Source organism: Motacilla alba, chromosome 2 (assembly GCF_015832195.1).
Source record: "Motacilla alba alba isolate MOTALB_02 chromosome 2, Motacilla_alba_V1.0_pri, whole genome shotgun sequence".
In the NCBI taxonomy this organism is placed as follows: domain Eukaryota; kingdom Metazoa; phylum Chordata; class Aves; order Passeriformes; family Motacillidae; genus Motacilla; species Motacilla alba.
The window spans coordinates 101312824-101339741 of NC_052017.1; the positions used below are offsets into that span (position 1 = coordinate 101312824).

The following is a 26918-nucleotide window of genomic DNA, read 5'->3' on the forward strand; positions in this document are numbered from 1 at the left end:
CTTCTGCCAGGTTCAGCAGGGAATCAGGCAGTGGATTCTGACAGCTGCAGCTCTGACCTGAGGGACCAGCAAGCCTGGTTCTAGCCCCTGGCACTTTAGCATCCCATTTAATCGGTGATCTTGGCTCCTTCTCTGCTCCACTCTCTTTTTCTGAGAATATGGAGCACAGACTGACAGACAGGATCAATTTCCATTGCAGCTGCAATTCACAGCTCATTTCTCTGGAACTTCACTCTTTACCTTTTACCACAAGTACAATGCTTTTTCAGAAACTCAATTTCAGAATCACAGAGACATTTAGGTGTATTCTTAGCATGCTGTCATTGATCATCAAAACTTGTGTTTAAGATGAAAATTCAAGACTGGAAGTTTTGTCTTTTCATCACAGCCTGCACAGACCTACTGAGATAAGAACAAGAAAGAAATGGCGATTTTCTGCCACTCCATGGTACTCCAGTAGCTGCAGACATCTGGTCTGCGTTAGATACTATTTGAAAGGCACCAAACAATAGGAATTAAGAATTTATTTCTTGTTGAGGCTATTAGTGGAGTTAGTTACGCAAAAACTCTCAGGACTGAAATTTCAGGTCAGACTCTATTGTCCTTCCACAGGAAGTATGGGATAGACAGAATAGGAAAATAAACAAATATACGATGAGAACTGAGTATTTAAGATATTATCCACAAAACAGCTTTTTAAAACATAATAGTTAATTAATGATAATTAAAAGTAAAGGCTTTACAGATTGCCTAAGCAGTCTTGTTCAAATCACTTAACATCTTTTCACATCAACTCCCTCTGAGTAAAGTGGGAGTCACAGTACTCTAGCATCGGTATCCAGTGGTGTCACAGAGAATTTCATGAATGCCTGCAAGGAACTTGCACGTTACAGTGGTGGAGACCACCTACAGGGGAACAGAAAACATGGCTTGTGAGCCAGCTGCTATCAAAGTAACAACATTTGGTTTGTTTCTAGAAAATAAATCTCCATGTTTGTCTACATCTACAGTCAATGCCAAACAAAAATACAGGTAAAATAATTTACTTGTTTGGCTTGTCCTCATTTGATTTGAAATCTAATCCACACATGACTAACAATTTGAGGTTGTTTGCAAACTTGGTAAGACAGTTCTGTAAAAGATCACACTCAACTGTGATGGTGTGATTTTTACACTGTTATTATTCTTCATCTGAGTTCTTCAACAACAGATTGAAGTTCAAAAAGAGCTCTTTCCTCAAAATGCCACATGATTTATCTGATCTGATAACAGATCATTTGCCAAAAACTGCGGAATGCAGTTGACGAAAGAAACAATGAGCAAGATTTTGGGTGGTGTAATTTCAGAGTTTTTTAACACATTTTTATTTCAGTCAGATTTTTTAATACAAAGAACTGCTTTGTAGTTAGGATTAGAGGAAGAAAAAGAACACTTTAACCACATGATTTTTCATACTGTCCATTATTTGAGTTATAAAAGAAAGTATTCAAACAAAGGGAGGGCAAACAAAGAAACAAAGGGACAAATGACTCATGAACAGAATCAAAATCCTAATATGATGATGGTGGTGTGATTGTGCTGCCTAGTCCCACTATTTTAAAATGAAAACAAAGACTAAGCTGCCAGTGTGCACAACACTGTGGAGGATCCAGAAACAACCTTTGAGTTAAAAGCAGCACATTAGAAGTCGGTCATTTTACTCATCTAAGAGCACAGCATGTTCAGGAAACAACCAAAAATGTTAAAAACCAGCACAGAATAATTGTGAATTTCTGAAACACTGGTGTCATATGAAATATCTCTCTGTCATGGAGCAGCCATTGACAGCAACAGTTACTAAGGTTATTCAGGTAAATGCAAAAGACCACAGAAGATACCCAGCATCTCCTGGAACGATTCCAAATCATTGTATTTAAAATTCTTGCCAATATTTCATAATAACTGCTGATAACATTTCCAAAAGAATATGTTTCTACTTCTGCAAAACCAGATGCCTCCTGCAGAAAAGCAGCACTTCTATCAGTCCCTAATACTTTAAAAAATGTTGGGATGCAAGACCTGCAGAGTTTCAGCACTAATGAAAGAAAGAGCAATGAGACAGCAAAACTGAAATGGTAGTCACCTGCAATGACACAGAGGTAGTAATAACTAGGTTTTCTTATATATATAAAATATATGCTGAAAGCTAGACTACGAATGTTTGTGCCAATTCTGGACAAAATGGCTTCTTATTCATTGCATTATTTTTAGAAAGATTTTCTTATTCTTGATTATATTCTTTCAATGATTCTATTTTGTCTTCCACAGTCACAATGCCAGTGAAAGAAGATGAAGAGAAGGATGTACATACTCTAAAGTCAGTGTACTAGCTTTGAGCAGTAGCCTGTGGGGATCCTTCTGCAGCCTCATTATTGCAGACTTAAGAGCATTGAGGAGCAGGAATAAGCCTGCTGCACACATTTTCCTCAGCTCCTTTACTTTCATGATCAGCATCCACAGTGTCACAATGGTCAGAGCAAAGGTATCAGCAGGACTAGACTGAAGTAAAAAAAAAAAAAAATCTCAGTGTACCTGCTACCACAGACTGTTTTCTTTCTCTGATCTAAAACACTTCCCATCATCTGAGAACTACAAGATTCACATTTGGAGCATGTGCCTCTATTTGGAGCATGTGCCTCTACTCAGCCTCTATTTCCTGGTCAAGATGCCAACAGTCTACCAGCTGAAAGAGAAAAGCCAGCATCTCCCAGAGCATCTCCCAAACTGCTGTGCTGCCAGAATACTACAGCTAATACCGTTCTTCTTCAGCATGGAACCAGATGCAAGACCATGGTCCCACTGATTTTATTATATACTTTAGGTAATGGGTAGGTAAACCTTAAGTATCTGTATCAGGCATGACAAAAGCATGTTCTCCCAGTTTATATCCAAAGAAACTGAAACTCAGAAGAAATTGAATTGCCTGCTAAAGGTTGCAGTTCATCAGTAAAAGCCATGGAATCCTAGTTCTCAGTCTCATTTCTAACCCATTAGAACACAACACTGAAATGTGGTGGTTTTTTTTCCTCTGTACTTTGTGGCCAAAAGAAGTTAGTTCTAAAATCTGTGAGATCAGAAAAAAAATTAAAAATACTCACAGCCCACAGCAACAAAATGAATAAGCCAAGTTCTTACAATAAGCCAGCTTGAATTCTCATTCACTTCACAAATTCAAATGTGAGATAAAGTAGAAGTCTACTTTTACCAGGAAGTATCCTAAATACTAGCATCACATTACCACTAAGAGAATTTTTTCTGTGATATTTCTCTATGAGACACAAGCTAAGATATAGGAATTGTTGGGAGAGAACCATGCTATTTAGCCAAGTATAGAAGATTAATAGACAGCAAATTCTAATAAGCATCTAAGGCATCAGCTCACTGTTTATAAAAAGTAAGTGTAGCTGTTGCTTGAAACCAGATCAGAAATTTGATTTAAGCTTTTAGTAATATATTATTACAAGCACTTGACACAGAAACATGAATGAGTGATAAAATCATACATGAGAAATTTCTTATCTTCTTATCTCTTCTCCAATTCATGGCTACACATACTCCATGAGGCCTATGTCTTCAGGCTGACATTCACAGTAGCAAAATATATTGTTCTAGCAATATCATCAATAACAAACATTTATCAAAATCATCAATAACACCCTTTTAATCATCCCTTACATCTTTTTAAAGGTAATAACATTTTGAAGTGTCGCTTTCTATACAGTATTTTCTTTCAAGAGAGGGCTGATATGAATAGTTCACTTTATAGTAAAATTTAAATCTAAACCCATGTAAATTGAATCTAATATTTCTTTATGTTGTCATTTTATAGGTATACTCTGAATGGTAAATCATTTAAATTCTAATACATTTAAATAAGGTATGAAAAAAACATCATTTGATATATTTTTGTCAAATTACCTACATTACATGATTACTCCTCCACAATCAAAATGAGATTTTAAGTATGAATGATACAAACAAGATTACATTCCATTTCTGCAACACAGATTTTAGTTGCTTGTTTAAAATGACATACCTAGCTATTCAGTAATCACTTTATAATAACCCCTTTCATTTCTAAATCTTCTTAGCCATCAGCCACTAGTGAGGAAAATGCTGGCAGTGGTTTTTACAACTACACATTAGTTTTATATTTCATGACAAGCTAATTCTACAGAGTTTGAAAGACAGACAACCATGCGTTCTTAAGATATTCTTTCTTTTGCATGAAGAGAGCACACATCTAACTGAGGAATGAAAAATAAAGAGTGCAGACATATACTTTCCACTTCACACACATGGCAGTAACAATTTATCCCAACTTCACCCCAGGAACTGCCATGAATATGTAAATCAAGAATTAAAAGGTGGTGACAAATAACTCTTGGAAGAATTACTACGGTAAGATGGCAAATAAAGTGCCTATTTCTGGTAGAAGGTACCTTTGGTAGATGCTGGATCAGAATGATTTTTGAGGAAAGTTGGAGCTGAGATGTGTATACTGTCCCTCTCAATTGAATTTATCACAGGCATTTAAATTTAACCCTTTGATGAGTTACCACATGACTGCTTTACTGCATCATTATTGTCCTTTTCTATCACTTCTCCATTGTTTTTAACACAGCACGTCATCATCTGCTGATCTGACACAGACATATTTAGGCAGACAGGCACCTCCACACCTGTGGCACCTTTCAGAAGCTGGCACAGACTTACAGACCAATTTATACAGAATGCAGAGTGGATACTGCTCATATTTGAGAAGATGCAGGCAACACAAAGGAAGCTGAAGGCCTGAGGAATTGCTTTTGTGGCCACCTCATTCACACATTTATCACAACACAGAACTGTGTCCAGTGAACGTAAAACCATCTGGTTTCATGGGTTGATACATGAACTTTCAGATATATTAAGGAATGGTGCAGGTGGAAGGCTCATAACTAAGCATATTCATGAGAACAACAGACACAATTTGACCACACACTGTAAACAGGGGAAATTACATTAATCACACACTCTTCTATTCGCTGCTCAAAAAATGGGAACCCAGGAGAACATTATAAACATTTAGAAGTTACAGTGTGAGGGAAGAATTCAGAAGAATTTTTCTAACCCATTTTGCTAGAAATGGCTGGAATACATCTAGGGCATTGTAAGATGCTAAACCATTCTTTCCATACACTAATAAGGTACATGCATTTTTTACAGTGCCCCAATCACCTTCTGAGTGTGACTAGTATTAATGGCAAAGCCATACACTGTTGCTCTGCTGTGTGACAGACTAGCACGCTCAAACTCTTTACATTTTATGGTACAGCTGCCCAAGTTACCCCTAAAGCCAACCAGAGAAAAGATAAACCATTGTGTAAATTAGTGAAGATTTCAGCTGTTCAATACCTGCCTGAAAGGAGAAGCCCAGAGACTGTTTATTATGTTGCACAAAAGAATAAATGGGCAATGCTGTTTCACAGATCAGTCAGAATAAGATGTAGCAGCGTGTTCTGGTTATCACTGTGGCCTATCGCCACTGACAAATCACATTACTTCAGAGCTGTTACGTACAGCAGTGGTAGCTACATTGGGGATTGAAAACAAAACATAGATTGAACCTTGATGACAGGACAACGTGGTCATATAAATCTACGTAGAAGAGAAAATGCCACCAATCAATGTTACTCATCTAAAAAGAGTATTTACCATTCTTTCGAATCTGACATGTGCAATGAACCTTAACCAAATGATGTACAGTGAGATCAGTTCAGACAAATAACTCTCAAATGCATAAACCTGATAAATGAATCAGATTCTCTGTAACAACTGGTAAAAGAAACTTTGAGCTTATAAACATGTCAAAGGGGAACAGAATATTCTGTCTTCCTACTACACTATTATGTGTTAACTACTATAAATATGTAAGAACCCTAAAGTTGATAAGATCATCTGTTTAACTTGTGATCCCGAAAGAATCTCCTTCATATTTGCAACTCAGTCTGGATACATGTCCTCATGTTAGGTCCATCCTCAGGACTTTTACAGGAGTTCATCCAAACCTGAGTAGTCACTACCTACTAAGAAATTTGTTTTTTCACCCACAATCTCAAATGCCATCTTTATCTTTGATACCGTCACTAACTAAAACATTTGGTTTCAGTATCAGTTGCAACATTCAACTATACATAATATTTTATAAATTAAAGTTTTTGAAAAGTCCCTACATTAAGAGGATACACTCTTGATTTACTGGTTGAATGTATTCATCTTTTTCCCCCTGCTATATCTAGGAGATACAAGGAATGCTTGTAGTGCTCCCTCTCTGGTACAGGTCTTTGAATTTTCCTTTGACAGATCAAGAAGTTATTTACCACCAGTCTTCTTTGCTATGCCACTCCCCATAAAAAGCAAACATAAGAAACTATGCATGCTGATGAAGGGAATGTGTATTGTTATACTGAAGCATGAAACACAGAAGAAATCAGCCCATCATTGTTAATGATACATTTTAGTAAGAAAATAAACTGCCGGTGGAGGAGAAAGGAGAACATCTGCGATAAGGGGGTGTACTGGATGGTAAACTGCTTTGAAGTTAATTAAGATTGAACAGAGTCCTAAGATTCCCACAATTTGGGAATGCCTGGGATTTTGATATCTGCCTCAATACAGAAATAGATGATTAAAAAAAATATGAATAAAAAAACACAAGCATGGGATAAAGAAGAAAATAAGAAAATAAATATGCTTTTGTGTAATGTGTATCACATATTAGTCAAGCCTGTGTTGATTATTTCTTTCAAACCATGTTTTATTTCCATACATGATCTTGAGCCTGTTTTGTTTATTTCTTTTCTCTAGTCCTAAAGATTAAACATTTATCAGGACTACATTTCCCTCTGTTGCCCGCAGCATGCCTTGCTTTAAACTCTACGCGTCACTTTGCATTTGGCTATGTCCTTTAGCTTCCTTCCCCTCCTCTAAACTTGGTCCTGTCAAATGGATTAAAGAACCTGTGCATTTATGCCAGAACCATAACTGACATGGAAGAGCACAAAGCAGCCATCAAATATTCAGGAAAGCAGAGGTGATGGGAGGTTGCTAAAGTACCTGTGAACATGAGCAAAGGAGAGGGGCCAGCACTCCGTTAAGACAGAACCAGATCGCTCTGCAGATCACTCAGGAGCCCTGGATCACAATTTTACCACACAACACAAAAAAAAAAAAAAAAACAGAGTAGAAGTGCACCTGATATAAGATGGTGTGGCAAATTACAGAAGTGTATATGATAGCAATTAAATAAGTCTGAAAACTATCTAATTCCATCACCAATGACTTGGGATTCAAAGTCCATTAAGCACTGTTTTTTTCCAATTGAACTGAACTAATGGAAAATAATTCCTATGCTGAAAAAGGTCATACACCAAGTAATAAAAAACAAATACTGTACAGTCACTATTCGTAAGCTACTCTAATTTGAATTTATAAATTGATTACATCTGTTATAAATCATGCAGTTTTCTTCCAAGCACAGAAATTTCTCATTTCCAGCTTTGCCCTGTCTTTATCCCAATTAAGAAACTGAAAAATTCAGGATAATAAGTTACACAGAGTTCATGGAGTGCTCAGACTTTGTGAAGTCTTAATCTTTCAGCATGCTTTTCCTAGCAAAACTGGGAAGAGAGTAAAGAGGAAGCAAAAAATCATAAAATCCAAACCTATAGAATGCAACGAGCACCTACAGTATCTCAAAACCAGCAGTTCCCGGAGTTTTAGGTCAATGAATAGCCACAGAGATGCCCTTATTTAAAAATGAAAATAAAGATTTAAAGCAGTTTTTGAAAATAGGAAATATTCAGAATAATATAAACCATACATTTTAAGTATCAAAATTTGCATTTGCATGATAGAAAATATAAGCTCTTATTGTAACTCATAATTGAACCAAATGAGAAGGCGACAATAGAAGAGCTGCTGCTTTTGAATTTGCAGAATGGTGCAGGGGTCGTCTACTATAATCTTGAATTATGATTATCCTTATTTTTTTGTCAGTAATCTACATGCAAATAAGAATGGTTTGCTGGATTTAGTATATATATGCACACAAAATCTAGAAATATTTGTATAATGTATAACCAACTTAAACTAGAAATTTCTTGACAACTGAGCATCTGGTTTGTGTTTATTTAAGCCTGCTAATAGAACAAATGCATTTTAAACTGTTTTCTGTAGGAAGAAATAATTTCATTGCCTTGTAATAGGGATTGTGATATTCAGAATTCCATTTCCAATAGGTAATCTACAAAAACAGAAAGTAGCCATTAATAAGGAATTACAAATATTAATTGATCTTGCTGTACTAAATAATAGAATCACAGAGTTGGAAGGGACCCAGAATGATAATCTAGTCCAATTCCTGGCCCTGCAGACAACACCCCAAGAGTCACACCTTGTGCCTGAGAGCATTGTCCAAATGCTTCTTGAACTCTGTCTGGCTTGGCGCTGTGACCACGACCCTGGGGAGCCTGTTCCAGTGCCCAACTACCAATTCAGTGAAGAAATTTTTCCTGATATCCAACCTAAACTTCTCCTGGCACAACTTCATGCCATTTCCTTGGGTCCTGCCACCGGTCAGCACAGAAAAGAGATCAGTGCCTGCCCCTCCTCTTCCCCTCACAAGGAAGTTGGAACTGCAATGAGGTCTCCCCTCATTCTCCTCTTCTCCAGGTGGAAGAGAGACCCCAGGTGTTCCCCTTATGGCTTCCCCTTCAGTGTCCTCCTTTGGACACTCTCTAATAGCTCAGTATTTTTCCTAAACTATGGTGCCCAAAACTGCACACAGTACTCAAGGTAACGCGGCACCAGTGCAGAGATGGAAATACTCCCATGAGGTTCTCCTGACTGGATCTCAAAGGTAAACCACACAGACAAAGTGGAAAAAAAGTCACAGAAAGATAAAATGACAGAGACTCAAAGTCCTCAAAAGCATGTTTGCCAGATCCAATCCATCACCTAAAGTCTGTGTGGATCAGTATTATCCACAGAGGTAAGTTTTAGTGAAAGTCCCCTGTACTGGAGAATTTGAAACCTCAGCTCAATTTCTGACTTAGGCACTTATCACTGTAAGATCACAGAAATCCCATTCAATAACTCCAATCTAAATAACTAAATCTTCTGTTTGCAAAGTACTTTGATATTTATAGAATCATAAACCAGAATCATAGAAATGTTAACTCTGGAAAAGACTTTTAAGATCACTGAGATCCAACCATTAATCAGCGCACTGCCAAGCCCACCACTAAACATCATCCCCAAGTGCCACATCTACATGTCTTCTAAATACCTCTGGGGGTGGTAACTCCCTGGACAGCCTTTTCCAGGGCTTTCTAATCCTTTCTCAATTTTTTTTTTTCCTGATTCCCAATATAAACCTCCCCTGCAGCAACAGGAGGCCACCACCCCTTGTCCAGTCGCTTGTTACCTGAGAGAAGGGACTGAGATCCCCTCCCTAAAATGTCATTTTGGGTAAGTGTAAAGTGAGACAATGTCCCCAGTGAGCCTCTTTTTCTCCAGGCTAAATTATCTCAGTTTCCTCAGCAGCTTCTCGTAAGGTAAGTGCTCTAGACTGTTCACCAGCTTCACTGGTGTTACATTGGAAGGAGGTACTGTTACTTTTCCAGTAGTCTCTGAAAGCTGAAAGAAAAGCAACATGAAGATCAGGGTATCTCCAGCCATTCAAATGCTGAAGGCACTTACCAATCCATACAACTGCCTGATTTTCACTTTTCATGCCTCCAATTCTCAAATCCCTGGAGTAGGAAGGTGGGTCTGGTTTTGGAAAGTCTCGGTGGGGGCACTAAACTGGGGAGAACCTTTCCTAAACCACGAAACAGGTGAGTTAGGATGGTGTCCTGGGTGCAGCTGCCCAGGTGCTGGCAGAGGGTCTCTGGGGCAGCCTTTGTGAGGAGATGCAGGCTCCAGCTGGCTCCAGCCAACACACTGCAGGACACGGCTCTGAGGATGGGTAATCTCACTCTTTCCAATTGTCTCTGTTTCTCACTACTCAAGTCTATTTCAAATCACAAAAAAATCATATTTATTCTTTCCAAGTTGAGTGTGTTTTGCACCTGATGGTGACTGGCAAGAGATCTACTTCTCTTTACCTTGATTAGTTTGGTATTTTGAGTATTTTCAGCTGCATTCAGGTATAGTGAGTGTTCCCTGAGTGAAGAACACAATATCAAGGCCTCCACAGATAGCAGCCTAGAATAGACAAGAAATTTTGCACTACAAAAAATTTTTTGTGTCTAATTTTTGATGAATTCACATTGCATTAAGTATTGGAGCAGAAAGCAATCGTTTTAATTCTATCAGCACTAGCAGCATGTAACCATAGTAATTAAAACAATATTATTTTTTAAAATTACAAAAGACTACTCAAGACATATGAAAAGGAAGTACCCAAGAAAGAACATCTTTCTTCCGATAACTACAGCTCGTTAAGTCTGGAAAATTATTAAGACACAGACATTTTTTACTCTTGCTAAACAATTAGTTAGATATGCCACAGAGTAATGATTTTAATTAAGAATTAAATTAAACAGGAATTTCCATTGACAGAACTTTCAAGAAGCCTTAGAGAACAATACTGTTAGAGGTCTAAGCATATTTTGACTGAAATTTTTCCTACCTCAGTTCATATTTACAAGTATTCTAATACAAGACTCTTCTTAACTGGGAAAATACCATACCACCAAAACAATAAAAAAATTCATTCTTTTACTAGCTAAAGCAGAGGGTGCTCACATGACAGCTCAGAAGTATATAAATTCACTTCAGCCCTTTCACTGAACTGAACATCTAATACTACCATAAAGAATACAAGTGATCAGGGGTTTGAGGGACTGGTCCCCCATACTGCAGTCCTTGCTTACGACAGAAGAAAAAACTCAGCAGGCAACAGCAAGGAACCACTCCAGTGCTAATTTTTATAGTAATGTTTAGCATGGTATAAAGCATTCTTGATTTAACTCACTGATCTGAAACTTCCAACACTGGCTTCTGCCAATAACAAAAAAGATAAATTCTTGGAAGTGTTACAGTCGTTCAATATGGCAAGACTATCCCTGGAGAAAATCTGCTTTCAATTACAAGCTAAAATAAGAGAAGTGTTCCTGCAAGCCCAAGTGTAGTTTTCTCTCTGAATTCATGAGTGAATTCAGCCACTGCACAGACATGACATGTGGCTGTCATAGCAAAACTTCCCAAAACACTGAAGAAAGATCTGCAAGTTCAGAAGACATGTATCCTCTGCCCTTTCCAGCACGCTGCAGAACAGCAATTCCTCACAGGATCATATGGTGCAGAGGGCCCCTGTATGGGGGATCCCACCTACAGCAAGGAGACCTAAAAAGCTCCCAGACATACCTGAGGCCCATTTGTGAAAGGAATTTAGCAAAGGCCTTAAGTTTTGCCTTAGTTGGACAGGAGTGTGGATGACATACTCCTGGTACGTGAAAGCAGTTAACACAGACAAGTCCCACGTGTTCTCAAGTTTCCCATCAAATACTAAATTGTCACTGAACTCAAAATACAACACTTCCATTAACACCAAGAGATTGGAGCATTTAAGTTTAACCTCCTATCAATATTTATCAATATAACCTCCTATCAAATTTCATCCTTCCCACTTAAGATTGTGTTTGAGCATGCAAATGCCCTGCGAGAGATGTTCACCACAGCATTATCATGCATCCCTGTGCATACACCCAATATTATGACATGTCCTGTGCAATAGAGGCATCCCAAGAACTTCCATCCTTGTTGTCTCACTGTCTGAGTGACAGGTGTGGTAAAAGCTGCTGGCTGACACAAACAGGAAAACACACTTTTGCTTTTCTTCATTTCTCTCCACTGCCCTTGGCAAAACACAGCAGGAAGTGGAGATTGGAAGACAGGCTTCAGCTATTTTCAGCTGCCTACAGGAAGGGTGGGGGACCCACAGCAGACAGACATATAATTGGATAATAAGGGATCTCAAGGATGCTGGAAACCTTTGGTTTTGGTTATTCCTACAGCATGCAGAGATGTTTAGTGAAATCTTCGACTTAATCAGACGCTCTGATAAGAAGCAGAAGTGCCGAATGCCTCATCAGAAAGTCTCCTCTTAGTACTAGTTGACTGTTTAGCTTAGCAGATTCAGGGCATATGAAAAAGCAGCTGAATAAAGACAAAGGTTGATGATTTGAATCAGGCTTTGGCTCAGAATGTCACCTGTCACTGGAAGGAAGCACTATATATCAACGCTGTAGGTGAAAGACAAAAACAGGTAGTGTTTATACATGCTGTGCAATGCCACCTTACATATTTTAAGAGGGCTTTAAAACCATGAACAGAAAGCTTAAAATCTGAACTTATTATTAAAGTAATTTTCCTTTCTAGCAGAGGGAAGTTTAAAGCATGCATTTTTACAAGTTTATGCCAAATCACTTATCTGAATTTTCTTTAGATAAATTTGCAGTAACAAGATTAAAAACGCAGAAAGTAGTTAGGTACAACTGGCAGTACAAACCCTAGGAGACTTCTGGCAGCTTCACAGGCATTAATCACGGTCCATACAAACTTATCCCCATGAATTCACATAAAATAAGGCAATAATTCCATCTACAGTTTTCAAAAGCATGAACAAATGACTCAAGAGTCAACCCTGTTGTTTATGATGTTGCTAGAATCTCTTGATAAAGGTAAAGCCTAATGCTTGTAACTATAGCCACGCTATTTTTTACCGTATGTTCAGCAGGTCATATGATTACCTACACGACTGCATGTTGTTGAAACAACTTTGCTCTCAGTGCAACTGAAAGGCTATTTAAAATTCAAACAAATAAACCCATTAGATTCAAAAGAATTTGCAACTCATTTTAATTTTTAAAACCAGAAATAGTTCTAAATAATGATCAGGAAAACTATTTCTAAGTCAAGAGAGCAACATATGAACAACAAAAAGAAGCAATACTACTCCATAGCAATACTATGGAGACAAAAGAAATATGTGCAGGATGCCTGATCTATATATATACAAAGTACTTTATTTTGGCCTAAGGCACTGTCTGGAATATCTTGAACTAAAATTCCTAATAGTTGGTTTAAACCTTCTCCATTTATTTTAAGGAAGAGTGAAGAAGAGCATCTGAAACATTCTGAAGGCAATCTACCAAAAACACTGACTAATAGAGAGCTCCCCATGTAACACTCAGTAATCATTATAAAGATCACTGTACATACAAAAGCCATCATGAAAATGTAACAGGGACAAAAATGCCTGACAGTATCACAGACTACACTAAAATTGCTAAATTCCTTTATTTAATTACAAGAATTAGATAATTTTATTCTTTCTCAATAAAGCTGCAGAATTCCACAAACAATGCTGGTATCCATTTCAGCTCTCTTGTGGTTCTCTGGTGTATGCCTTAGATATTACATTTAGGTTTTAATGTAGCTCTTTGCCCACCAGGAGAGAAATTTAGCAGTTACCTGCAGATATCCCACTCCTGTGTAAATATATTTTTATATGCATTTAAGTCTAGCAGTCCATATGGTAACACTAATGATTGCTGTTTCACTTTAAAATACATCCACATATCAAAATTTAAGTAAAGCCATGTCAGTACATTTTTATCCTGAACCCAATTATTAAGTAATATTAAAAAGGTGTATTTAAAAACTTAGTATCATTTGATTTCTTGAAAATAGACAAAATATTTTTTTTAGTTTAAAGAGCAGCGGGTCATTAAGGAACTTATGAAAGAAAGTAGAAAAAAATCACACACTGCATGAAGATGCAAACTGAAGAAGAGCAAGGAGGGAGTACTATCTTAGATCAGAACAGTAAAACATTCTTTTTAGCAAAAGCACAATTTCACAAAATACAGGATTCCTGTTCTTGACTCTCATCATGTTTATGGCTATGATCTCATATGAGATGTTTATTAATAAGCATGTCTGGTGAAAAAAAATTGAGCTCTTTGTGTGACAGCTGGTCTACAGAACTGTCCTAAGTCACCGCAGAATGCAGATCACAGTTAGTCCTTGGCAGTCCAGGCACAACTGGCCAGAAAAGCTGCAATGGCAGGAGGAGACATTCCCAAGTGCTGGGGAGGGAGGGGCAGCTCACACTGCTTTCAGCACTCACAGGAGAGAGCATCCTTGCAATTGAGCAGAACTTACACAGCAGCAAAGACAAGGCTGTAGTTTAAGGAATGAAAGCTGCTGGCAACATTCTAGAGGAGAAAAAAAGTTTTCGATACAAAAGAACCACAAAAAATTAGAAGATAAAGGAAAGAAAAAAGAACTTTAATTACCACCTTTACTTAGCAATTATTCCAATCAGAGAAGTATATGGATAGCACAATCTGTACACTCATTATGTTATGAATGGTCACTGCATTTCACTTTGAGCTTGTTTTTCTAGATAAAGTATTTTTACAATAATGTTGTGGAAATACAAAATGTAACTCATATAATGCAATATCTGAGGTGGAAGAAGAGCCAGAGTCCTTTGTATAAATCAAACATTCATGGCTTGAGGCACAGGGCAAAGTGGAGCTGGTAATTTTTAAGCTTTCCTTTCCTACTTTCTAAAAAGTACCTGCTTCACTTGCATCCAAAACAAAAACAACTTCATTAGATGCCAAATGGCTCACCTTGTGACCACAGGCTAACATTCCAATCTTGCACTATAGTAAAACATTGCCCATAGTAAAACACACACTGTCATTTTTGGTCGGGCAGCCTGATACCTAATGTACACATCCAGGGGCAGAATTGGCCACCTGAGTGGAAACGAAATAAATCTATCCTTTCAACAAAAGACAAATTACAATGTTACAAAACCGACCCAAGCATATTGCCTAAGGTATTTGCACGGTGCTTGCAGACTGTAAGAAGATGGAGGACTGGAGGTTCTTGTCCTACACACTGATACAGCAGACCTGAGGCAATCAAACCTTATAAAAAAAAGCAGAACATTTCAAAGATTTTTCAATTAATTTAATTTTTTTTTAAGCGCATACTTTCACTTAACATTTTCTCTTCACTCCACACGAGGGTTCTTCAACCTTTCACACCAATATCTTGTGTGATTAAACACTGTCAGCATCCACTGTCATTAATTATTTGATCGCTACACAGATCTCACAAAATGAAAAGTTTATATGATTTTTGTGGTGCGTTTTAGATGTTTTGTAAAATCCTGAAAGCACACAAAGAAGGGTTTATGCCTTAAAACCTGGGTAGGTATAGCCCGTGATACAGAACAGCATTATATCTGAGCAATGCTTTCATTCAAAATAATGCAGGAGCATTTAATATGTGGTGACCTAAGGCTTGAGCATACAGTTTCTGGTTTATCTGTTAATTTCTATGTTTTCAGGAGTAATACAAATTGGCTATGCTATCTATTATGCATCATTGGTTTATTCTTTCAACAGAACTATGAAAACATTCCCTATCCAATGAAAGCATTTACTACAGTGCCCATCTCTAGGAATAATGAGAAGCCTGCACAGATCTACCTTCCCCTTGTTGAAGATATCATGTTGGCGGGTGATTTAGTCTGTAAACACAATTGGGAGACATCTCTACCTGGGAAAACATTTTCTCCAGTCCTCACAAGCTTTGCTGACTAGCCTTCTTTGACAAGTTCGTAACTCATAGCAAATGGATTCATACTAGATTTGTTGATATTTCTGGCTTACAAATGCTGCAATGTTATGTTTTGGTAACTCTGTCAGGAAACCAGCCGTAACCCAAGGATTTGGAATGCATGCAGCATGGGCCTCAAAAATCCATATGGCAACTAGGCTGTTGTGATTGTCAAGCAATGAGCCTCTCCTACCAGACTGATGACAAATTTAGTCTAACAATCTGTCATGACATTTTCCTGGAGTAATTAAATTTCTGGGAACAAGACAGTTTTCCTTGGTCATTTTCCTGCAAAGTATAAGGCTGGCAAAATGGAGACCATTTGTTCAGCTCTTGATATCCACTCTGAGATGAAATATCAGATCCACATGTATCCACTGGGCAAAAGATTTAATCTACATGAATCATGCAGCTTCCACATGTGGTAAAAAACAGGCCATTTAACTTTACAGATCACTCTACTGGAAAATGAAACAGCAATGAGCAAAGAATGCTGAAGCCTAAGATTTCATGATGGATGTCTAGGTTCTCCAGGGAGTCTAAGATCCTAAGTGGAGTATCGAAAGGACATTATCACTGCTTGCAGCTAATGCCATAAAGCTACAATAATTGAATGCAGCATTCATTCCCTATGCACAATCTTTACTTTGCATGCATTTATCAGGAAAAGATTATTCCTGGAATACACTGTTTTCTTTCTAGAAGACATAGAAATATGAGCATATTCTCGCTTTTCAGTCCATTGTAGAGCTTCCCCCAGCAGTACACTGCCCAGCTAATGATACCTAGAAATACAAGGTGAGAATTGCTAAAAAGCCTCATGGCTTTATTTTCAGCTAAGGTACTATTATGAAATAATATCATAATGAAATAATGTGAATCAGGGGCCTAACTAAAGATCTGTAAGAAGACACAGTATCTTTGGCAAAAGCTTCTCATTTATTTGCAGTTTAGATGACCAAAGCAGGCAATAGTTTCAGGTTTATTTAAAAGACAGGGATACTGTAACTCCTGGTCCCAGGCCAGTATTTTTGATCTGGTAATAGGTGGAGTCTTAGGCAGGGAGCACCTCTGCAGGTATATTATTACATCTTGCTTTGCTTTTGCAAGAAGAACTCTGCTAAAATATCCTGACTCTGTGGTTTAGTCACTAAAAGGGTATAATTAGAATTAAAGGTCAAGTGTGCCTGCTTCAAGGCACTGCAAGTGCACAGACATGCTGGTTGTAAGCTGGGAGCATGACTGACATCTTCTAACTGTTCACAGAGAAACAGCATGGTGTTGCTCTACCCCACAATTTGCAGATGAGAGTTGCAGCAGCTGCTGATGCATCTGGCAATACTGGGAGCTGGTAGTGATGGAGTGGCTCCTGTTGTCACAGGAGGAGAGAGGAAGTGAGACTTGGCAAGTGACAGAAAGACAGCTCCAAAGGTAAGCAGCCCCAGTGTCATGTGAGCACCTGACCTACAGTGACCACTGTTACTTGGTGCCAGATGTGAACTCTCCATACTACCAGAGCGGCAAAGACCTACAGAATTTGGAGACCCTTTTCCAAAAGGATGCCATTATTTCTGTATTACCATAATTATAAACAATTTTTTTTTCATCAGCCGGTGTGCTTTCAGCATGTTATCTGAACTGTTTCCAAAGCTTAGGAGTTGAAACTAACAGCAAAAATGTTTTATTCAGCCTCTTCCTCTCTGTTAAAATGCTCCCTGGTAGACAGGTAAGATTGAAGTAGTACAGGAAAACAGACTGCAGAATCAGAGCTTTCTTATACACTAGAGGAAAGCTTCCTACTTAATTTAATACAACACTTGTTCTTACCTTTGATTGCAAATTACATCTTTAGAACTCTTTTTTTTCTTGTTAGTGCTTGTGGATTTGATGAAGAAATGTGTTTAGATTTATCCTATCTGTGTTCTCCTTTTCTGTCTCAACATTTTTTTAATCTTGGAGTATTTGTTTGCATGACCACATAGCTCTGGTTCTCTTTCAAGTAGTAACTGCTAGGAACACTGAAACACAATGCAGTGCTTTCCTTATGCCATAATTAAACAAATTCAGCTCTCAGGGCACAATACAGAAGAGACTGACTGAAGTAGAGAGAATGCATTTTGTATTCTTAATTGCAACTTGAAAGAAAAGAGAGGGATAACGGACACAGGATAAAACCAAAAACAGATGAACATATTATTGAAGGAATAAAGCTCATCAGCAAGAGCCACTGTTTCTAACTTTTTCAATAGTTTCTCACATACTGTATTTGACAGAATTGTTGCTCTGCTTACTGACTTAATCCACTCTCCTCCAGACAGTGACAGCAATGCCACTGTCAAACTTGACACGTTTTTCATGTCCAAACATTGATTTTCCATCTTAAAGCCAACGTATTTCATAAGATTAAATTGTTATCATTATCAGCAAAATATTGATTAGACTGAAATCACTACCTGTAAATTTATAGCCTTAATTTCCAGTAGTAGCCTGCATTTCATCTGTTATCTTCAAGCAGATGAAGATGTAAAGCAGTTACTAACATGTCTCAACCAAAAATGTGAGCTAGTTTCTCATGTATTTATTAAAGTTTAATGAAAATAATGAATAAATCATTACTTCTACATATTAGAAGAGGAAAAAATACCCCCCAAAAATGAACAAGCACCTGTTTAGGGCCAGACGACAGAAGCTCATAATTTTAAGCCACAGACCTTACAGTTAATTAATAACATAGGAAGAAGTCCACAAGGAAAAAGCACAATTCTTCTAGCTGCAGAGCAAGAAAGAGGTTAAAGCACCCCAACATACCCCCCCCTCTAAGCCTCTGTACACTCAGCCTATTACCAAAGCCAGTTCTCTCTGACTCCATTGTACTATCAAAATACAACTTCAATCTCTTGGTTTCTGAAGCCAGTTATCCTGGATAAATGACACCTTCTCTGGCATCCATATTTCTCATATTGCATCTGAAAGAGCAGAATAACCTTCTGCCATTTGTGCTTTAATCTGCATTAATATATGCTTTTTTCAGTTTGTCATGCATTGTTTTATTTACCCTTCTCATCACTGAGAGATACTAATTTTCCCTACATATTTCCAGAGTTGAAATCCTTCCAATTCCCTTCTCATTAAGCTTGCACTAATTATTTTCTTTGTCTCCACTGCTCACCCTTGGCATTTGACTGTTCTCTCTGTGAATCCGTATTTTCTCTCCACTGCTTTTTTTTTGTGACCATTTTCATATTCTGCCCTTCAACACTTTTTCCTGTTGTTCTTCAGAGGCATGATGATGTTAGTGAGCTACTGTGGAAACAGCTCACAGCACTCTTCTGTAAAAGGGTCTGCAACAAGCATTGTGCTTTATCATTTCAGCAGGTGCCTTATTTCACACGGGTGAGTTGAAACTTGGACCTATAACCTTATGACCATTGAACAAGAGGGTTGGAAGCAGCTTTTTAAAATGCAGAGCAATTTGTCAAAGCAGCCTGTGACTAAGAGCTCTTCTGAGCATTAGAAACACATAAGGACACCTTCCAACAGACAGTGCACCTCTGAGATGAGCAAGACTGATGGGAGATCAAGGGTACCTTTTCTTCTTACTAGCCTTTAAAAAAACATTTTTTGCTCCTTTAGTTATAAATCATCACCATCTGTACACTGAAAAAACAAATGAGGCATTTTCACAGGGAACAAAAAGTAATCTGTGTTTCTAGAAATTATACAGTTCTGATTTAATTGATTCAAAATGCATTTAAGAAACCAAATTAAGGATCTGGGCATCCCAGACAGTGCTACAGGCTGAGGGAAGAGTGGGTGGAAAGCGTTTTTGTGGAAAAGGACCTGGAAGTGCTGGCTGACAGCAGCTGAACATGAGACAGCATGAGCCCAGGTAGCCAAGAAGGCTAATGGCATCCTGGCCTGTATCAGAAGTAGTGTGGCAAGCAGGACCAGGGCAGTGATTATCCTCCTGCACTTGGCACTGCTGAGGCCACACTTCGAGTGTTGCGTTAAGTCTTGGGACCCTGACTACAAGAAAGACATTGAAGTGCTGGAAGACGTGCAGAGAAGAGCAAGGGAGCTGAGGAAGGGTCTGGAGCATAAGGCTTATGAGGAGAAGCTAAGGGAGCTGGGGTTCTTTAGCCTGGACAAAAGGCGGCTTGGGGGGATCTTATTGCTTTCTACAACTTCTTGAAAGGAGGTTGGAGCCAGATGGATGTTGTCCTCTTCTCACAGGTAACAAGTGATTGGACAGGAGAAAATGGCTTTGAGATGCTTTAAGAGAGGTTAAGATCAGATATTAAGAAAAAATTCTCCATGGAAAATGTTGTCAAGCATTGGAAAAGGCTGCCCAGGAAAGGGATGGAGTTACCATTGCTGGAGGTATTTAGAAGACATGAAGATGTGACGCCTGGGGACATGGTTTAGTGATGGACTTGGCAGTGCTGTGTTAATGGACTCAATGATCTTAAAAGGTCTTTTCTAATTTAAGTGATTCTGTGATTCTGTATGATCCCAGGAGCCTAATTCTCTGTCTCCTCCCTTCCTTCTTCTTACTTACTCAAAAGAACTACTTTTATAATGAAAATTTCAATTTAAAGCAAACCCATGGGCTTTATTTAACAGACCTGTGTTGTTTTTAGCTGTACTGATTATGACACAGCTAGCAATGAAAATCCCATATAGTGACACTACACAGTTCATGTTGTAAATAAAATAACTCACTCTTCATTCATTAGCTACATACTATGACTGACAAATGTGAGAGAGAAAAAATGCTAAATCTTGGCTATTCATTTATGCCTAGCTCTACAATATCTGGAAGTGGCTTTATACAGACAGACTGAAAAATTCCTGGAAATAATTAATAAATAGATAGGATTTACCGGCTGAAACAGCAAACAACAAAAAATCAGGAACTACATAGGTTTCTAGGGGGAAAAAATTTACATTTTTCAAATTACATGCAAGTCATCTACACTGCTGATGTTGTTACCCATTTCGGGGAGAGAAAAATGTACAATGTTCATTGTGACTGACAGAGTTGTGTCTAAAACCAGAGAGGCAGGTCATTACTCCTTTGATTTACAGTGCATAATACAAATCTTGGAAACGGTAAAAACATTATGCTCTGGTTTATTCTGCTCTTCATAACATACTCTGGTTGGTCAGAGTGACATTTTACTTTCGAATAATGCAGATAATCAATAGCCTAATGTACAAAGGATGCGTGGGAAAGGGTGCCGAGGGGAACTCATAGAAAAACTTCCACTTGGATTGTGCATATTAAGTCCCAAGAGACCACAGATTAATACAGATACATATACAACAAGGTCCAATCTGCTGTAAGTTTCTCTGTACAGAGACTGGAAGGCTTCTTGTTTATAATCTAAGAAATCCTCATAGGCTGCTAAATCTTGAAAAGCAGATGTTATCTTCTATGAAGCAAAGACGATGATGGTTAAAGAGTTATCCAAGTTTAGAGAACAATTCTCTGTACTTTCAGCCCCGGGAGATGAGAAGGAAACATATGACAAAGTTGGCCAAATCACTAAGTACAGATGCCTGCAAAGACAGAAATCAGAAGGGTGCAGCAGAACTGTGCAACTGCCATACAAACGATGGTAAAAAGAATACCAAAGAGAAAAGAGGTTTCGTATTGAACAAAAAGCATCCAGTATGGACATCAAGATAACTCAGCATGCAATGCTCCTTCTGTATGAGTATCCACTACAAAAATCAACTACGACCTACTGTTTGTCAAAAGTGCCCATGTGAGGAGACAAGATCTTAGCCTGTAGTAGGGAAGAAGAGGTATGCTGAAGGGTAGCTGGATCTAAGCTAGGTAATTTCACACGTAGGCCTGCTGTTCACCCTGTCTACTTGAAAATTGACTATCTGGAAAACTTGCATTCAAGATCTTAAAAAAGGCAAAAAAAATGCTGTATGCTTTTTTTTCCAAGTCTATTTCTAAAACCCTAAAGGAAGACACATGAAGAATTAAAGGCCTCTAGAACAACTAAGTAGACTACGTGCAAGAAACAGAACTCCTCCTCACCCCTGCCAAATTAGCAGGAGACAAAAAAAGACTTGCTAAAAACACCTCACACAGCAGATTACAAACATTTTATTTCTTTGACAAGGCAACAGGCCTCAAGTTTGGAAGCACAGTAGTGGAAGCACAGTAGTGGATACATATGTTTTGACTTTATTAAGGCCTCTAACACTACTTTAGGAAAGTTTTCTTTAACTCAAAGAAGCTAAGGAGAATTAGCCTAAATCAAGATAGTGGACTTAAAGAAAAATCCCATTGGAAAACTGCATGGAAATGTAGTGATCTAGTACCCTGCCAAAGTGTAGCTGAAAGGCATCTGTAAGGATCTGTAGCTATTAAAAATTATCACCAGGGGTGTGTGCAACAGCAAAGCTGGGAAGATCTCAGCCAAAAATACTGGAAAAAAGAGAGGAGTAATCCCACCCTACCACCCACCATCATGACACTATTCCTTAACTAGAACTGTGAGATGCTGCCATGAGGCAAGAACAATTAATTGCACAAACTTTTTAAAATAATTTTTATTTAGCAGTACCATATGTGAAAAGGTAACACTGTTGGGACTACACAGGACTCAACTAGAATGCCATGTTCAGGTAGTGGATACCCTTTTCTCTGTGTCTACAGCTGAAAAATTAGATTTGCACTGCAGCACAGAAGACTGAGCTTAGGGATTATAAAAACTTGTAACTGCATGAACTGATGGAATGGGCGGGATGAATATATTACAAAATCTAATTTCCTTAAGTACTTTCAGAAAGGTGTCAAAAAGATGTCACAAAGAACAGAAATATAGCTGACATGCTTTATAACATATTTTCAGACAGGGAAGGAAGAGAAGGCCTCTTGAAAGTCTTTCCATCCTAGGACCCTAGGAAAAGCAAATCATAAGGACACACAGAAATGGAAAAACATACTAAACTATTAATTTAGGGTTTGGTTTGGCTTTTTTTTTGGCCACAGATTTTACTAAGAAATATTCATATATTATTACTGCACCATTATTTTGAAACATAGCTCTCAATTACTAATGTGGTTTGCTTTGGGCAAGCCTCTAGGAAACTCAATTTGACACTGTTTGCTTGAATAAAATTTCTTAGTAAAGAACACGAGAAACTTAAAAAGAGAACAGAGAGAGCTGCTTTCTTTCCAGGCAGAAGTTTGCCACTAATTGTTCCCTCCCATGCTTGCCTTTTGAAATCCAGTGCTATGTATGGACTAAATATCTAAAGCTTCCAGAAACTTAGGCAGAGGAAAGTGTAGCTTCCCCACTGGCAATACCTGACATCAGCATTAGAAAGAAAATGTTACTGACTCCTTCGAGACAGCAGTATGTGATGAACAGAGAAAACTGAGAGCTCCAGGCTAACAGGTGGAATGCAGTAATCTCTTCTATTTTTTGTGACTGTAGCTTCAGAATTCTATCCAGAAATCAAGATTTAATTTTGGCATTAAAAAGATCTCACAAAAAGCCCCGTAAACCATCCTGCATTTGATTGCAATCCCAGTGATGACAATAGCCTGTGTACTACACATTGTTTTTTAATCTGCCAGTAATTTAAAACAACAGCTTCAGGAAACTTATAATCCAACTCTGATGTCAAGAAATCCTGAATTCTAAAACCTGTGTACACACCAACATCCTTAACTCCTTGCTCTTGTTGACTGGCTAATCTCTCTTCTTCCCAAGGCAGCAGCTGGTGGCCACTCTGATGTTAAAATCTGGGATATAAGCCACCTCTCTGGGGGCTTGTCTGCGAGTGCAGGAGAATGCACGCAGAAGTGCTTGAACTGGAGTGTTCATTTACAAATTAACACTTCTCTCTGCTAACAGGAGGTAGTTCACCTAGATATTAAATGGCATCCTAACTTCATCCAGTTATATCTTCTTCCTCTCCTAAAGAAGCTTAAATGTAATGATGTCATGCCAATAAAAGTTTCATTTCTTTTGATAAGTAGGCCAAAGTAGCAGATGTCTTGTATAGCCTGGAGGAAAGCACATTTAATGGTGTGTGACAAATAAAAAGAAATAAAAAACCAAGAAACATTTTTTCAATACTGCCTACTTTAAAACGTGTCTTTACTGAATTATTTAATGTGTACATCCCTGCTTATATTTCATTAGAATAACAGTAATATTTTCTCATTCAAGACTGGGTATTAAAAATCACCACAGTGACCTGTAATATACTTAATAGTTAGCTCTTGATTTTATTAAAGTCTTGACCCACTACTTATCTCCTGAATAGCCATCTACCAAAAAGTGGATGATAATGGAGTTAAACACAAGGAATCAATTGTATCATTCCTTTCAAGCTCTCCACACGTGTGCACTGCCAAATCCAGTCAGCTCACTTGACTGGTTTAAAATGCAACACTGGTTTCCCAGAGAGGATAATGGACCAGTGTATAAACAGAATTTTTTCAGAAAACCAACAAGGCAGCCCTAGAGATAGAAGTCTTTAAGGGGGGGAAAATAATTTTTTGAAAGGAAGAAGATGCTTTAGATGCTATATTAATGTAGTTTCCAAGAGCAGTCCATTAAAAAACCCACATAACACTTTTAATATATTAAAAATAATAATGTTATAACACTAAATGATCAACAAAGCAGACAATATTCTACTAGTAGGGTCTAATCTAACACAAATGATAATTACCACATATTACCAAAGGGTTCAAATTATATAATTAATCAAATCTCTACATATCTCTGGTAAATCTCTAGCCTTTCATTATGGATAGTCCATTAAAATATTTACCATTATACAGAATACAGTTTAAAAAATACTTCTTCTATATTAATGTTTTTGGAATAAAAAGTCCTTAGTGTGGTGGATGGGATTCTTTAATGCATTTTGATTTAAAAAAAAAAAAATCTCTTCATTATTTATGCAGAGCTCTTGCACACACCGTAATGTCAGACAAACACAAGAGAATAGGACAAATAGCACAGACCTGAAAAGGACAACACTCTACACCAAAACCTGAAATAGCACAGACCTGAAAGGGACAACACTCCACACCAAAACCTGTCCTCTGCAGTCTGCGTGTAGGCTACATTCCTCCATTTCCCTTTTCACATTTCAAACATCTAAACACTTAAACACTTAAAACATTAAAAAAAAATCTAAGTGCATTTCTCCTACTTTTCACCAAAATTCCAAGACAGAGGATCAAAATTTGTCTTTCACTGCTCCACTGCATGTTTTTTACATTTCACAGAATTTCCTACTCCAGAAGTTTCTTTGGAGAGCAGAGTGGAAAAGGTGAGGTCTTATTTTAGGATGCTTCAGAAGAAGCTTTAAGAAATCGGTTGACTTTCTCTTTACTGTTAAGAACGAAGTAAGGAAAATAGTAGCAGAATTTGTGAATAACCCCATGTTATTTTGCCCATTACGTGTAGTGAATGTTGTATAGAGCATTCTTGCAAAGCAGTGATTAGGGTCAGTGTAGAAAGAACTGTACACATTGTACTCGTGATTATACACACAGTTTATGCCCTTTCATACTGTGATTTAGTCCGCAGTGGATGCTCTAAATAACATGGTAATTGCAGATTTATTGAAAGGAGACAATTTCAGCAGTTCAGTGAGCTTATCAGAATGAGTTTTGCAGATGAAACTGCACAACACTTTTAGAAATGAAATGTGAAGGACAGAGAGGAGCAAAGTCTTTTTCTTCAAGGCTCACGCTGGTTACCAGAGCATGCATGTGAGTATTGGTAATTGACAATTTTTCTCTGGATTTGCAGCAACATATTACTGGGATGCAACACAAATGCCGAGCAGTCACAGGGAATGGTGCATATTTTCCACAGTAGAAGGTTTTTTTGACAAGATCTACAGACTTAGCAGACTCACATTCCTCATACATAAAGAGAGCTCCTCATTCAGAACCCACAAGCAAGGAACAGGTTCCCTTCTGTCAAGCTCTCGCCTTCATTATTGCCTAATTTGATATCAACATTCCACATTTCACTTAGCAGTAAACAACTGAGGCATAATGTACCCATAAGAGGCAATTATCCTCACAGTGCTAATTGCTATGTAATATTTCTGCACTTTAAGAGTAACAGAATACAAATGCTTGCCTTCTGCAGAAGCAATATGAGGATGAAAAAGCTACTGCACTAACCTATCAAGATTTCACCCACACAAGTAAATAGCAAAATCTGAAAACATAAATTCATGAGCAACAAATTTATCCATACTACTTACTTGAGTATGATTCACTAAAGTGCTTCTGAGCACAGTTTAGTTGTCTGCTACCTGAAATGTTCTAGCATATCTGATCTGTAGATAGACTTCAGACAAGACGGGCTCTTAGGAGATTCTCTGTCCCTCTGGACTGGCAGAGAGGCCAGGAAGAACACTACAAGGAATCTCTAAAGATAGTCATGAGTTGCTTGTGTTTTGGGACCTGAACTGAGCCCTACAACTTCAAGGAGAACAAATTAAACATGATTAGTTAGTACCTTTTAAATGAAGTTTTGTCATAGAGAGAGCACAGACTGTCACAATTGAGCATAAAAAGAAGCAAGGAAAAAGGCAAAGATTATTTTATGTCTGACTGCTATTTCTCTCACAAACCAATATATTGTCTTTTCTTCTGTAATATTAAATGTATAATGGGAAAAAAAAAGAAATAGGGAATTATTATACCAAGTGTACACCCAGTCTAACATACTAGTAATATTAGCTTTACTTATGCTACTACATCTGTGGTCTATCATGACTGAGTGGAAGTGAAAGGAGCAGAAAAAAACTAAAGGAAGAGAATCAGGGAAGCAACTCAGATGAAGCAACAGAAGCCATGTTTATTCCTTGATTTATGGCTTCTTCCCATATCCACTACCACTGTATTTCTTTTTCCATTCTTTATGAAGAATGTAAACTAACAGAACTAACTACGCAATGATGGAGAAGAAATCTGTTAAGTGCTAGATTTGTTTGAGCGAAGTGTAATATTATATGTCTGTAACTAGAAAAAAAACTCAAGGTGTGAAATCAATTCACATGAACAGAGACACAGACTAAAAATTAGCTTTATGTTTCAAAAATGGCAGTGAATTAGGACAAGTGGAAGTCCTAGAAGTACACAATTATGCAGCTCTTTCTCATTGTTCTGTGCA

The 26918-nt window shown here is 37.8% G+C and overlaps 1 protein-coding gene and 1 long non-coding RNA gene across 12 annotated transcripts in view; one reads left to right on the forward strand and one right to left on the reverse strand.

Annotated features, from left to right (window-relative positions):
- Positions 1-2651, forward strand: part of LOC119697996 — a 41387-nt gene extending 38736 nt beyond the window's left edge. Inside the window, exon 3 of the long non-coding RNA XR_005256019.1 lies at positions 2308-2651. This is a non-coding gene — a long non-coding RNA (uncharacterized LOC119697996). The remainder of the gene's footprint in view (positions 1-2307) is intronic.
- PTPRM (protein tyrosine phosphatase receptor type M) overlaps positions 1-26918 on the reverse strand; it is a 442907-nt gene that overhangs the window by 216455 nt on the left and 199534 nt on the right. The window lies entirely within an intron of this gene.